The sequence below is a fragment of the Episyrphus balteatus genome, chromosome 3 (assembly GCF_945859705.1).
Source record: "Episyrphus balteatus chromosome 3, idEpiBalt1.1, whole genome shotgun sequence".
In the NCBI taxonomy this organism is placed as follows: Eukaryota; Metazoa; Arthropoda; class Insecta; order Diptera; family Syrphidae; genus Episyrphus; species Episyrphus balteatus.
The window spans coordinates 7698344-7712577 of NC_079136.1; the positions used below are offsets into that span (position 1 = coordinate 7698344).

At 30.8% G+C, this 14234-nt stretch overlaps 1 protein-coding gene across 3 annotated transcripts in view; it reads right to left on the bottom strand.

Annotated features, from left to right (window-relative positions):
• LOC129915429 (RNA-binding protein Pasilla) overlaps positions 1–14234 on the bottom strand; it is an 82230-nt gene that overhangs the window by 65132 nt on the left and 2864 nt on the right. The gene's annotated exons all lie outside the window — the stretch shown is intronic.

The following is a 14234-nucleotide window of genomic DNA, read 5'->3' on the forward strand; positions in this document are numbered from 1 at the left end:
TAGAGGAAAAAGTGTCAAGAATTCATTAAGATATAACCAACACAGATAGGTAATAGGAAAACTATCTTCTAGAGTTGTCAAAAATAAATTTGAAGAAAAAAGAAGGAAAAATGACACATTGCCAAACATTTTAATTTTGTTTTAAATAAAATTTAAAAAAAAAATATATATGTTCCATAGAAACAAAATGAACACACCAAAAAAAATAGATTTGGATCAATAAAAAATCTTGCAGATGATACTTCAGATTAGAGGTGTACCTAATTTATTGGGGAGGTGCTCTTTCTCTTTCTTTTAAGTTTACGTAAGAATCCTATAAGCCATAAAAGGATTTTCTATGGTATAGCCTCTTACCTCTATAGTTGGCTTGACTTGGCACACAAGAGCCCCAAAGGCAAAGATATTATTATTATGATATAAAACAAACAAAAAAAATAAAACATAATAAAAATAAAAAAATATATAAATACAAAAAAAAAATTGAAAAGAAATAATAAACTCTGAGAGTTTTTTTTTTTTTTTAATTTTTTTGTTTTCTTTTAATTTTCACCTAGCACTCGTGCCAAGAATCATCGACGAAGATGACTCTTCTTTCCCATGACATATACACAGAATAAAAACGTGTCTTTTATATTAGCTATAGTAGCTCTATAATACTACATATCCCAACAAGAAGCTCTCTTTCTCCACTGCACCTTTTTTTTTCTAGTGTGCAATAACTACTTGTCCTTGAATCTATTTAAATGCATCTGGTGCGCCTTCTCTCTACTGCCAGGTACGTGCATCTGCAAACAAGCAAATAGATTGGAGAGACATTGAAGTCACATTGCCAAAATGAAGAACTGGGTTTTTCATTTTTCTTTTTTTTTTTTGCATTTTTTGCATTTTAATTGTAGGTACTAGCTGTCATTTTTTTTGTCTAGGGTTTTTGTTTAAAATTTTGAATGTTGGTATTTACTCTACATTTCATTTGTTTGAGAAGGAAACATGCATTTATATACAAATATTTTGACAAGTTTTAAGGTACAAGTAGCTGTCAGCATGCAACACTCCAATAGGAGTGGAAACACGTGACTTTTTGACAGAATGTTACTTCATTTTATTTAGAAGTTCAAAACATAGGTAGTAAGTACATTAGTACCGAACGATGGAAAGTACTCTTTTTCTTCATTGAACTTTCATTTTTGAGGTTACTTATACCAGCGTTTGTATCAGAGGGAAAATTTACTTTTTGACAAATGTCAAAATGACATTTACCTTAGATATATTAACTAACGCAGCGATAACATCGATTTATTATAGTGTGAACTAAATTTTAAAAAGCCTGTTCTCACAAGTACAAAAAAAATTTTGATAAAAGTGAATTGCTGTGAATTAGAAGTATACATAATGCATAATATCAATCGCTTGTATATGTGCAAATACACTAAATTCATGAGAGTAGTGATTTCTCCCAAACGTCAAAAATGCTCATCATTTCTTTAAAATAATGACTGTATGATTTGCGAACTACCTTACCTGCAATGCATCAGCTTCTTTTCAGCGGATCCGTTTGTGATACAACAAATAACTGCATTTAGGATTTTTTTTCACAAATATTTCGGACTCGCGCAATGCTTGTATTAACAAAAATCTACCTTATCGACAAACTTTTAGATACTTTGTAATGATTGTCCTTTTTCCCCTTTTTCATAAATTCACCGAGGTAAGTCAAATGTTGTCTCTGTTTCTTGGCGTGATAAAAGACTTTTATTTTTTATTAAAGCACTACACCAACACTTTCATTTGATTAACAGCCATAGTTTGGATGCAAAATGGAGTGATGATAGTGCAGTTTCCGCTATGAAATGCAATTGGAAAGATTGAATAAAAGAAAATTAAATGCACTAATCGAAACTAAGAACCTCTTACGACAACAAATTAAAACTGATGGTGGTTCTTAGAGCCATTTACGTAGTTTACATTTAAATTTTGGTATGGTAAGGCAGTGTACATGTGTATACAAAAAGAGTAACTTAAAGTTTAATTCATTAAAGCATCACTGTCTTTGCATCACAACTTTTTGTATAGCACGAAAACACTACTTTACAAAAGGTAAAGAACGGTTTAAGAAAACGCAAAGGTCAAACATCAAACTTTTACACATGTTAAAATGACAGTAGAATGTTAAACAATATTGTGTCGGAAAATAATAACTGATTTATGTTAAAAGCTGTCAAAAAGAACAAATGAAAACATTGAAATGGTCTGATTCTCAGTCAAGACTGAAATCAAAGGATGGTAGGGTATAGTACTTATTTTTACATGGACAGTGTTACTTTAGGATCCGTTTCACAATTGATTAAGTGACAAACAAATGCCTGGTATTGGAAACATAAATGTCACTTTTCATGAAAAAATGTGGACTACATTATCTTCCTCAGATTTAAGTATAAACATGCTGATTTTTCAAGAAGCAGCTCTTATACATATAAATACGGTGACCATATTTCTGGAAGCCAAACCCGGGACGGATACAAAATTCGTTGGATCGTTTTGAAAAAAATTTAAAATTTTTTTAAATGAGTTTTGCATAATTTTTCATTTTTTGATATTTAGATTTCCTAAACGATTTTATTGTTTTTGTTGAAATCATTTAAGTCGTTTACGAAATCAGAAATCAAGAAAATGGTTTTTTAACAATGTCTGTTAATAACTTCTAAAAAAATATTTTTTTAATCAAAATCGGGAGAGCTGTTTTTTAAAATTTTTATTTAAATGGTTTTGAAATTGTATGAACCTTAACACAACTTTTAACATCTCCTTAAAAGTTTTGAAATTTATCTGGGTTCTTTACTCTTCCATATGTTTTTCTTTATTCGAAAACATTTTTTCTGGTGTATCAACCTGACAAACAGAAGCTGGAACTAAATAACACTGGTCAACAAGGTTTTTGCCACAAGAACCAAAATATACTTTCCTAGTAGTTTTTGGGGTGCTGAATCCGAATCTGAAGTCAGAAAAATTTGATTGGCCTTCGTTTTTGAAATATTACAGTTAGAAAATGTCAAAAAACGTAATTTTGGCTGTTTTCGAGGTTATGTTTTTATGTGGAGTAATTAATTGTGAATAAATTTGTAACGGTGCCAATAAGAGCTAGTTTTATTCATTCAAAAAATGTTTAAATCTTTCCGATATCTCTTTTATTGCCCGAGATATTTAAAATTTAAGTAGCGGTCTTTGAATCAGAAACAACACTGGCCAACCAAATTACACTTTTTTTTGCCACAAGAATCAAAATATACTTTTCTGAAGGTTTTTGGGTTGCTGAACTCGAATCCACAATCAGAAAAATTTTATTAGCCTTCGTTCTTAAAATATTACCGTTATAAAATGCAAAAAAGGGTTTTTTTATAACGGTTATATTTCAAGAACGGAGGCTAATAGAATTTTTCCGATTGCGGATTTGAGTTCAGCAACTCAAAAACCTTCAGAAAAGTATATTTTGGTTCTTGTGGCAAAAATTCTGTGGCCAGTGACTTAAACTTTAGATTAAATTTAGTTTCTCTTTGACTTATTAAATGAAACTAAAGATATCTCGAGCAATAAAAGAGATATCGGGAAAATTTAAACAGTTTTTGAAAGAAGAATATCTGTTCTTATAATAACCTTTACAAATTTGTTTATAATGAACTACCCCACATAAAAACAGAACCTCGAAAACAGCCAAAATTACGTTTTTTGACATTTTCTAACGGTAATATTTCAAAAACGAAGGCCAATCAAATTTTTCTGAATTCAGATTCGGATTCAGCACCCCAAAAACTACTAGAAAAGTATATTTGGGTTCTTGTGGCAAAAAAAAAGTTAAATTTTGTTGACCAGTGTAATTGACGAACATTTAAAAAAAACTGAAGCCTAGTCTAGAGGTAAAACGAAAATTTTCATACAAAACCAGCACAACGAAATCGTAAACGAAAATTTTGCTTTTCGTTGCACAGTACGCAGCTTAGGCAACGAAATTCTTACGTGTATTAGAATATATGGAGAGTTTTTAATCGTTTTTTTACTTTGGAAACTTAAAAAATTTTTCGTTTTCCTTCAGCAGTGTACTAGAAAAATTTTAATTTCCAACCACTGTTTTCTTGTTTTCCGTACAAAGTATTTAAAATATTGAATAAAAAAATCAGAGAATGTGCAAATATGGGACAATCACGGGACAAATTGCATAATACGGGACACTTATACGTCCCGGGTTTCTTAAATAAAAACCCGGGACAAACTGTAGAAATACGGGACAGTCCCAGGTAAACCGGGACGGATGGTCACCGTACATATAAACAAAATATACAAATTTTAAAATTGTAGTAGATTTTCGAGTTTGAATGAACAAGACGTCAGTGCATTACAAACAGCAATGCCCTATCCCTAACATCAGAAATTTTACATTAACTGAGACAATTGACTGATACAAAACAAGACATTAAACAAGACAGATACAAAGAACAACCAACCTATCCTTCAACCAACAGCTTTCAATGATGCTTGATTTCTGTGATCTATCGGGAACCAATGGTTTATCAGAGCCAAGACCATAACTTTTCTGTCAGAAGTAGATTTTTGAATTATTGTGTTATTCTGTCCTGACAAGTGTTTTTATTTGCAGGCTTGGTTAAAAAGTTTCGAGGGAAAGAACTGTAGGTAAGCCTCATTCTGGCAAGCTGACTAACTTGCTACGCAAACAAGCTGTGTCCATGGGAACTTAACCTATTCTTATCGTTAATATTCCAAACACTCTTTCCTCAATTTGCAACCATTTCATTCATTAGAGATTGAACAATTCAAAATGATTCGTATTCGGGTTTTCTTCAGTTCTATTTAGAAGACATCTTATCAGATTTATTTTACAAACTTTTTATCCAGTTGGATTTTTTGAAGTTATACTTCTTTTGGCATGCTTTATTCACGAGAATCTAATATTAACATTATGAGTGGCCATTTTGAAATGATGTCAATTTGACAGGAAGACTTTTAGGTCTGTTTGGTTTTCTTATTTTTCAGTAATAAATAAATTCTGTTTGTTTACCATTTCGCTTTTTTTCTAAGCGTTCACATAAGTCAATGATAAAGCATAAAGAAGTAAATTTTTTTAACGCGTGTATATGAGTAAACATTTTTTTGACAAAATTAGTTACCTAATTGAAATAAAGTTGTCAATGTCCATATTGCACCAAAAACATGAAACGAAACTCAACTGTCATTTTTTTTTTGTTCTAATGTTGGTACTAAAAATTAATGTCAAGTAGGTACCAACAGTTTAATGTTTTTTTTTTTTCTTTATTTATCATTAAATAACCAACGTGCGTGCTTAGCGATAAGCGTGCAGATTTAAAATGAAAGAAAAAACAACTAAAAAAAAAACATTGTGGTTGTAAATTAAAATCACTGCCTTGCCTACTTATCAATCAAAACTCTTAACAAGTAGGTGCTGCACACACACTTACACACTCTCAAACTCAGAAAAAATTCACCACCTAAATTCTAAAAATAGTTTTCTGATATCAAGAAATTAAAAATGTCCGGAATGTTTTGTTAGCATAACGAATATCACCATCATCATGCTACAAAAATGAAAAATAAAAGAAGAAAAAAAAACACATAACAACAACAACAACGGTACATGCACTCTCTACATAATATACAAAGCACACACTCCTCAAAGATTCGTGTTTCTTTTTTTTTTTTAGATTGAGTTTTGGGGAGTCATCATCATAAAAATGGGGACAATGGGGGAGGAATCGAGGAATATACTTTTGGGGAGGAAGAGGCTTTTCTATGCTGAGCTGACTTGACACAAATTCAACATAATTTTTTTTTACTTCTCTTTTCCCTTCTCACTCTCTTTCTCTTCTTCTCCCTATTTCTTTCGTCTTTTGTATTTGTTTTTTTTTCTCTCTAATTCTCTTCTGTTTTATGTTCAGTAAATCTTGGATTTAGTAGGTTTTTTTAGGTTAAGGCGGTTGAAAGAGGCGCTTTTCAACTACTACTAATAATACTACCACCACTAGTGCCTACTTTAACTTAAGTAAGAGCTTTAGGTAACAAGACACAAAAAAGAAAAAAGAAAGAGAATTTGAAGAATGAAGTAATCTCAAAGACGATGAAGAAGAAGAAAAAGAAGAAGGAATTCGAAAAATAAGACAATCAATATCACACTTAAAATGTGACGTATGTCGTGCCAACTATTACACGCCTTATACTTTCTTCTTCTCTTTTTTCTCATTGATTTTTCTTTTTTGATCAAATTCTTTGGTTTCTTGGTGTTGTGTCGTTGCTGTCAGTGTTGTTGTTGTTATTATTTGATAGTTTGCAATTTAAGAGCTCCTTGAAAAAAAAAAACACATGCTCTAGAAACGCGGGTTCTTATAATTTCTTGAGAATTGTAAAGATTTTTTTTTTTATGGTTACATAAACACACTAATGTTTCCATCAAAAGTTATTGAAGCTTTTTCTTTGTGTTGTATGTGTCTATTTTGTTTATTTATTTCTCCATGTATACTTGCTTATGTATGGTATATTATTTCCACAAAAATCTACCGTTATCAAATTCGTTCTAAATACTTAGGTTTTCTTATCAAAAGATTTCATTACAGTGATAAGCTTATAAAAGTAAGACCTAAGTAAACAAGGAGTAAATATAAAGGAGTTTGAGTGTGTGATTAGGTATATTGACGAAAAGTTAAACGTCAAAAATAAGTGTCTTTGTGTATGTGTATGAGGAGTTAGGTTATGAGTTTACTTAGTATTAAACACAACTTAAGAAGAATATTGTAGGTAATTAATTTAAATTTAACAAACACACCGAAATCAAAAATAAACATATTTAGGTGAAGGCATTTAAGTGTATAAATTGTTACCTTTAGGTTAGAGAGAGTGAGTGCCGACAAATTTATCAATGACGTTTGCTCTTTTGATGTGTGTTTATGGAGAAAGGGGAGACACTCAAAAAGGGCCACATGTTAATTTTATAAATTGGGAGAAAGATTTTTGGTTTTTTTTTTTACTTTTTTTTAAATGTCTGTTTTTTGTGATCTTTTGCATAGTGGATAGTGTTCGACCATTTACACACGATCATATTGTATGAGTCAATCTTTTGCATGCGGTAATGAAATAGTTAATTACATTTTTTTAATGCATTTTTTGTAGAAATCTGATTGACCTAATGATTGTCGTCATTTAAGTTGGTATGAGTGAAAAATAAATATACATAGATGGGTATGATATCTATTTACCTGACACTTACTTTGTAATGGAAGGCAAATATACATTAAGCATATTTAATTTAAAATAAATAGTTATTTGAATTCGTGTTTTTTAGATTTTAGTGTCTACAAAAAAATCGCGTGATTCATCCGCTGCAAAATTTAGTTATCCACAAATCATGATTAAGAATAAATTACAAACAGAAGTTTGTTACAATCAAACATACCTAGTTTACTGAACGCACTCATTATGTGTCTAATAGTAGGTCTGTTTGGGTATTGCATAAAACAGAAATATATCTATTTTTGTCAAAAATAATGTACAAAACTACACCATGATAGCCACCATCTCAACACAGAACTTTAGTTAAGCAAAGAAGCCATTTTCGTCACAGAAAAAAGAATGACAGCCAACTCGATAAAGAAGCTTTTCTGGATGTATAACTGTTGGAGTGGGACAATCTTAAACCGATATTGTGTAAAATCCATATTTTTACCAACCACAAAGGTGATAAGCTATTTGCAGTCACCCAACGATAAATTTCCCCTCAAAACACCCACAGTTTATGTGGTACCATGCAGCTGCGGTTCATCATAATGTAGTACAAAGAGCACATCAGCATGCTTAAATGCACCGATGGTAAGGCAGTTCGTATTTTTATATCGAAATTGCTTTCTTCATAGCGACTTGATAAATACAAAAATGATTTCAATGAAAAGGTTAAATGTATTCAAAAGTGAAAACTTGTTCAACTAACGAAACTGCGACAATGAGTAATAAGATTATATTGAAATATGTATAAAAAAAATATAAAAAAAATTCCCGGAAATCTTAAGTTTTTATTATTATCCTAAGAACTTTTACAGCACATTCTTCTTGGAAAAAAAAACAAGAATAATCGGAATGTATGAATTATAAATAAGTAAAATTGTATAGAAGCATTTAAGTCTCCGATGAATTTTAAATTGGCTTGAGAATACAGGGAACCAAAAAAACTTGCCATAAAGTTAGAAAAGAATAAAATTTGATTTTTTTAATAGATGAAGAGCCTGTTTCAGTATAAGTGGCAACACTTAAGCAACTGTAAAAATGTACACTGCCCTACCATTGAAAGATGTTCTTGGAATCAATTTCATGATTTAGTAACACCAAACTGGCCAATATTGCAGACCCAGTCAGTGTTTCAAATCAGAGAAGGTTAGTAAGTGCACGCTTTTACATAGGAAGGTCACTTAAGTTTCCAATTTTAACCACTTGAGAACCATTGTACCCGTGGTCAATTAAGTAACACGCAAGTACTCGATATTGGAAAACTATAAGTGTAACTTTCTATGTAAATATGTATGTGCACTACCTTATCCATCCTAATCCTAAGGCCGAATTCATTCTGATGTAAACATGATGATTGGCAGTTAAGTGTTAACTAAATGTCACTAAAACCAACTTTGAAATTTGCCCTAAATTATTTTATTGAATAACAGAACAACTTTAGTTAACCAATTTAACAATCAAGATAAGTTGATAAGACTTAAAGCAGTCATAAACAAAGTAAGATTGAAATGTTTAATCGATAAATAGGTACTATGTCAAAACAAACAGATAACAAAAAACACTAAAAGTTAAACTAAAAGAAATGGTAAATGAGCACTAAAATCAAGAGAATTGTACTGTTAGACTTAATTGTTTTGATCGTTAATTGTATTCTTCTGTCTACCTTCAAAGGGGCTAATATTTTAGCTTAATTTATTTTTCATCGAAGGCTTTTATGACAACAACTAAGATAAACTTTAAGTAGCTAAAAATTCAAGGAAAATATATTGGCTGCGTCCCTTTGGAGGTAAAATAAACCACTCATGTTTAGAAATCTAGTACTTCCAATTACACATCCTATCTACTCAAGATTATGTGTTATATGTAGTACCTACTAGATCTACTAATCATCTTCTTATAAATAGTCTACTACCTCAAATGGAACTAAACAAAACAATTCTGAAAAAAATCTATTACATACTTTTTTTCAATAACTTTTTAGTGATTAGCAAGCGAAATCCTTCTCGACATTAGTTTTTTGACAGAAGGTGTGTTTTCTCCACTCTCGAAGTCATTGCGCGAAAAAAAAACTTGGCAGCACTACTTATTCTATGACATTTCATAATCTGCTCCCATAAAACCAGATGACGTTTCCATACAATTTATCGATAACTTCAACAATATTGAATAATAGGTATTTTGTTCTGTGCACTTAAGTGTCAAAAGTTCTTTGGGTTAGTCAAACCCAAATAGGAGTAGTTTCAAATGCAAGAAGCATGTGCGATGTTGTTTTATTTCATCGAATTTTCCTTAGGGTTAAGAAATAAAACTTGGTATTAACTAACTCCTGTTTAACTCAGATTTAACTCAATCCTCTAGTACAATACCCAACTTCACTACATAAAAAAGAACACACAAAACAGATAAACACACACAAAAGTATTTCAATAACCGCAAGTAAAATAAATCAAATCGACTTACTTTTCTTATTATTTATTTATTCAGTAAATGCATCAAACAAATAACACAACTGTCAGTTATCATTTTAAAACTAGGTCATTAGTAAATCAAAAAGCAATGTGACAAAGACCACCCAATAAAAGGGCCCATTAGATACTCATATATTTTTATTTCAATAGATATAACTAAAGATTGATCATTAGAGAAAAATACTCTAATCTTTTATAGGTTGTATACCTCTTGTATAGAGTGTATATCTTCAATGTTATAGGAGTACGACTAATGACATTTTGATCTCGATTAGATTTAGATGCGATGCCTATATCAATGCCATGGTTAGGTATATGAAAAATTCTATAAACTAACGATTTAACTTTATACATTCATTTTTATTTTTTTTTATATTTTAAATAGATTTTTGTTCGTCTTTCGCCTGTTTTAATGCGCATGAAACGATGCGATTATATGCCATTGTCTGGCTTTCTCTGTTTTTCTTTTTTTGCTGGTGTTTATAGTTTTTAGATTTGCTTTTGATTTTGTTTTAAGTTGTTGGTTGGCTCTACATAAGTTGAGTGAATACGGTGGAATGCTTAATGAGAAAATAATTATTATTATCCTTGACACCAGAGCGAGAGAATATTTAGCTACCTAGGCGCAAATATAAACTTTGTGATTTCTCAGGTGTTGTAGGGTAAAAATAAAAATAAAAAAATTATTTTAAAGCCAACCACACTTGAACAGCTGGTGTGTATGTGAATTATGCCATCGACAGCTTATTTTTATACCAAACCTAACCAACAACAGCAACGAGATTATTTGTCACAGAAAAAAAAAAAAATTATGACAGAAAAAATGACATTGAGACGCGACTTGCTTTTGCTTTGTCTTTCTTTGGCTTAAGTTTTTTTTTTTTTAGATTTTTTATAATTTTTTTTTTTAAATTGGTGCAACAACACTCATATAATTTGACACATAACTATAAAGCTCAAAGTTCCCTTCAACCCAAAAACAAACTATAACAATGTAATTTCTGGAGAGAATATATTTGAATGACTAAATTATAAGCTTCGCGTCTCGTGCGCCATTTTGCATGAAAATTAAATTCATTTACGGTTCACTTTGAATGGAGAACATTTTTATGGTGGTTGAAGCCCCAATATTGCAAACTTTTTGTCTATTTAGTCTCATACTATGTATAGCAAAAAAAAAAGGGTCGGCTCCAAAATAGAGGGAAGCAAAAGCATGTGCGCTTTATCCCGCATGTTGCTTTTATACAAAAAAAAAAGCTACTGCACTAGTAGAAGCAAAAGCAGAATAGAAAAAAAAAAAAAAGAAAAAGATATAAACTTTCCCCTATATATGTACATAAGTACTTTGTTAGATTTTCTCGTCCGGCAATTTAGAAATGTTGAGCAGTGCCGGATTCATCCAGAATTGTTTCTCAGCTTTTCAGTTTCTATATAAGCATCAAATACAGCAGGCTTAAGGAAGTTAGAAGTACTGAGTGTGTTTTGAAATGTCAAACGTGACGTAAAACAACATTTATGTAATGTTACATTCGACTCACTATACTGAACTATTTTGTAGTTTAATTAAATCACGCCGCAGAATTTTTTACAAAAATATTTGGTATTTTTGACATTTGCTTCTATGTTATTTCATCTTGCCAATTTTTGCTTTAGGTTATGGTGTGTTAACAATACTATTATCTAAAGTCTAAAACTAAAAAAGATGTCAAAATGCATCGGTTGAGTTGTAGATCAACTTTTCAAATAAAAATATACGTCACAAAAAGATCTTATGTCAAGAGGTGATGCAGTCCAGTGGTGGGAAGGTAGTGTTGTGAGGTGTTAAAAAGCACCGTTTAGGCTACGTTTCTACCAATCAGAAATTCCATATTTTCAACAAATTAGTTTGGGAAATCTTGTAAAATGTTGATTATAAAATAAAGTTAGGGAAACGCCAAATGCTCAGTTCGCAAGTCTCTTTTATTATACAAAAAGATCTGTTATGAAAAACTAATGCAGTGCAAATAAGGTAGTGTTTTAAGTCATATAAAAAAATGCATCTGGGTATGATGCACATTTCTTGACATTTATAAATTCAGCCAACAAGAGTTGGTATGACGTATGAGCGACTCATTGTGTTAATTTTCAAGAAAATGACGCGTGACTCTGTGGGCCGCAATTAAATGACCAAAATAAAATAAGTGAAGTGATTAATTTTTTTTTTTTTACTTTTTAGCTCTTTTCATTTCCGTTTAGTCAAAGAGCACATATCACTAATAAATGTAAGCAAAATTCTTAAACTATATTCTCTATGTTTAGCCATAAATTTACATGAATATGAACAAGTTTTTTTGAGGAACGTTTCTTTGTACAAACAAAATTGTTACATTCTTGAAAGTATGTGATCGGAAGTAAACCACAAACAATGAAATTGAAATGGTGAATTTAAGGGTAAAGTTACATAGTAGATGTGGGTCACTAACACATACTACTTATCTACTACAAAAATTGTTTGTGGATGTTAGGTTGAATTATTCAAACTGTTATTCTTAGGACAAAGAAGTTATAATAGGTAATAGTTATAAAATCATTTTGCAATATTGAAACCATGTTTTCGTGAAAATTATGTTAATTGAAGTACATTTTATTCAAAAATGCTATAAAGCCAATCTGTGCCTCTGTTCTGTCGGAAAGTAGTAGATAAACACTTTCCTCATTGTTACTAAGTTACAGAATGTAGTCACTGATTTTTAAGCTAATTTTTGTATGGATGTTCCATAGTTTCAAACCGTTCCGAAGCATTTATCCTTACTCATTAAAAAACCATAATTTGTCATTAATTGAATCAAACTGTCATATTTTTAAAATTGTAACGCAATCAGCTACATTATATTTACCTCAAAGGATTATTCATTTTATTTTCACAAATTATTTAAGGAGGTACATATTTCTCTTTACCCAGGCAAATCTGATTCAGGTCAGTAACATAGGGTTTCGTTTTGTGATTCCACCATTCAGGTGAATGAACACATCCTATAAAAATTTTAACTTCATTAGCCGCGTTCCTTTCCATGTGGATAACTACTTATGAGTAAATGATCTAGTACATTTACTACATTCTAATTATTGACAAGACATAAAGCATTAATTAGTAGCATAGATTTTACTATCGATAAACAGTTGCAATTCATGTTACTTCATTTGGCATTAACATAACGTTCAGTCGATGGACAGGACAATGAAAAGGTGCAGTGAAATGGGAAAGGAATTGGAATATGTCATTCATGTAATTACCAATATAAGGCTCAAAGTGGAGTATAGATGGTATTTAAAAACACTTCCCATATAAATATGTGAACTGTTTTACTGTCATTAAACGGTTGGGACTTTTAACTTTGAAATTGGTCCTTAGAGTTCAAAATCTAAACAAAAAATTGTAGAATTGAAGATTGTAAATCCAAAATTTCACAAACTTCCTAAGGTGCAAAAGCTGATGCTTTGCAGGCAAGGTAGTGTTTTCAAAATATACAAAAAAAAAGCAGTGATGTGTTTATAAATTCAACCCAATTATGATTATTTTTGAGTTATGAAACTATGTATGAAATTTATGAGGTTATTAACACATTTGTTCTTGTTTTGATTGAAATTCAATTTCCATTAAACTACTTGACAGTAGAATAAGAATAAATTCCATTATTAATTTGGATTGTGTTTAATCTTTGTGATATAAAGGCATGTATTTATTTATATGTAGTTGCAATGCATTATTGAAATTTTGATTTTCGATCTTAAGGCCATGAAGAAACCAATACTGGTTATGATGAGTATATTAAAATGAAGGTTATGAGAATGATTAACAGAATGACTATGATGAAAATCACTTTAATCATTTCACTGATTGGGGGAAATACATACATGTGACGCCACTAGTCCTCGGAGTCTGAATTAAATGTAAAATATTGGCCCTTTTTTACCCTTTTTTAATTTGTTTAAAAAAAGGTGTTCAAGCCATTAAAAAATGAAAGATCAATTTTCTATCTAAAAATTGTTAACTTTTAATTCAAATTCTGACCACCAGTAGCACATTTCAGCTTTACCAATCCACAATTGAATTTGATTTGATTAACATGGAAAATAGAGCACATATCGCTTCACTAAAAGTGTTGGATTGTCTCTTTGGTCTCATCTGTCAGTTTTGGTTTAACTGATCAATTCTAACCTCAAATATCTACCAATAACAGCAACTTGTCAATGGCAGCTTGTTTATCTAGCTTGTTTAAAACCACTTCACGAAATTGTTTCAATGATAAAGTTCAGTGGTTAGCTATATATTATGTAACTGGACAAATAGTGAAGAGGCGCTTTAATTGACATTCGCTCTAAGGGTGGGTGTGTTTGATGCTTCGCGGTTTTTTATGTATCTTATTGCATTTTTGACAAAATTGCATTCGATTCTCTAGGATCTGGACCATAGGTTAGGTTAGGTGATTTAAT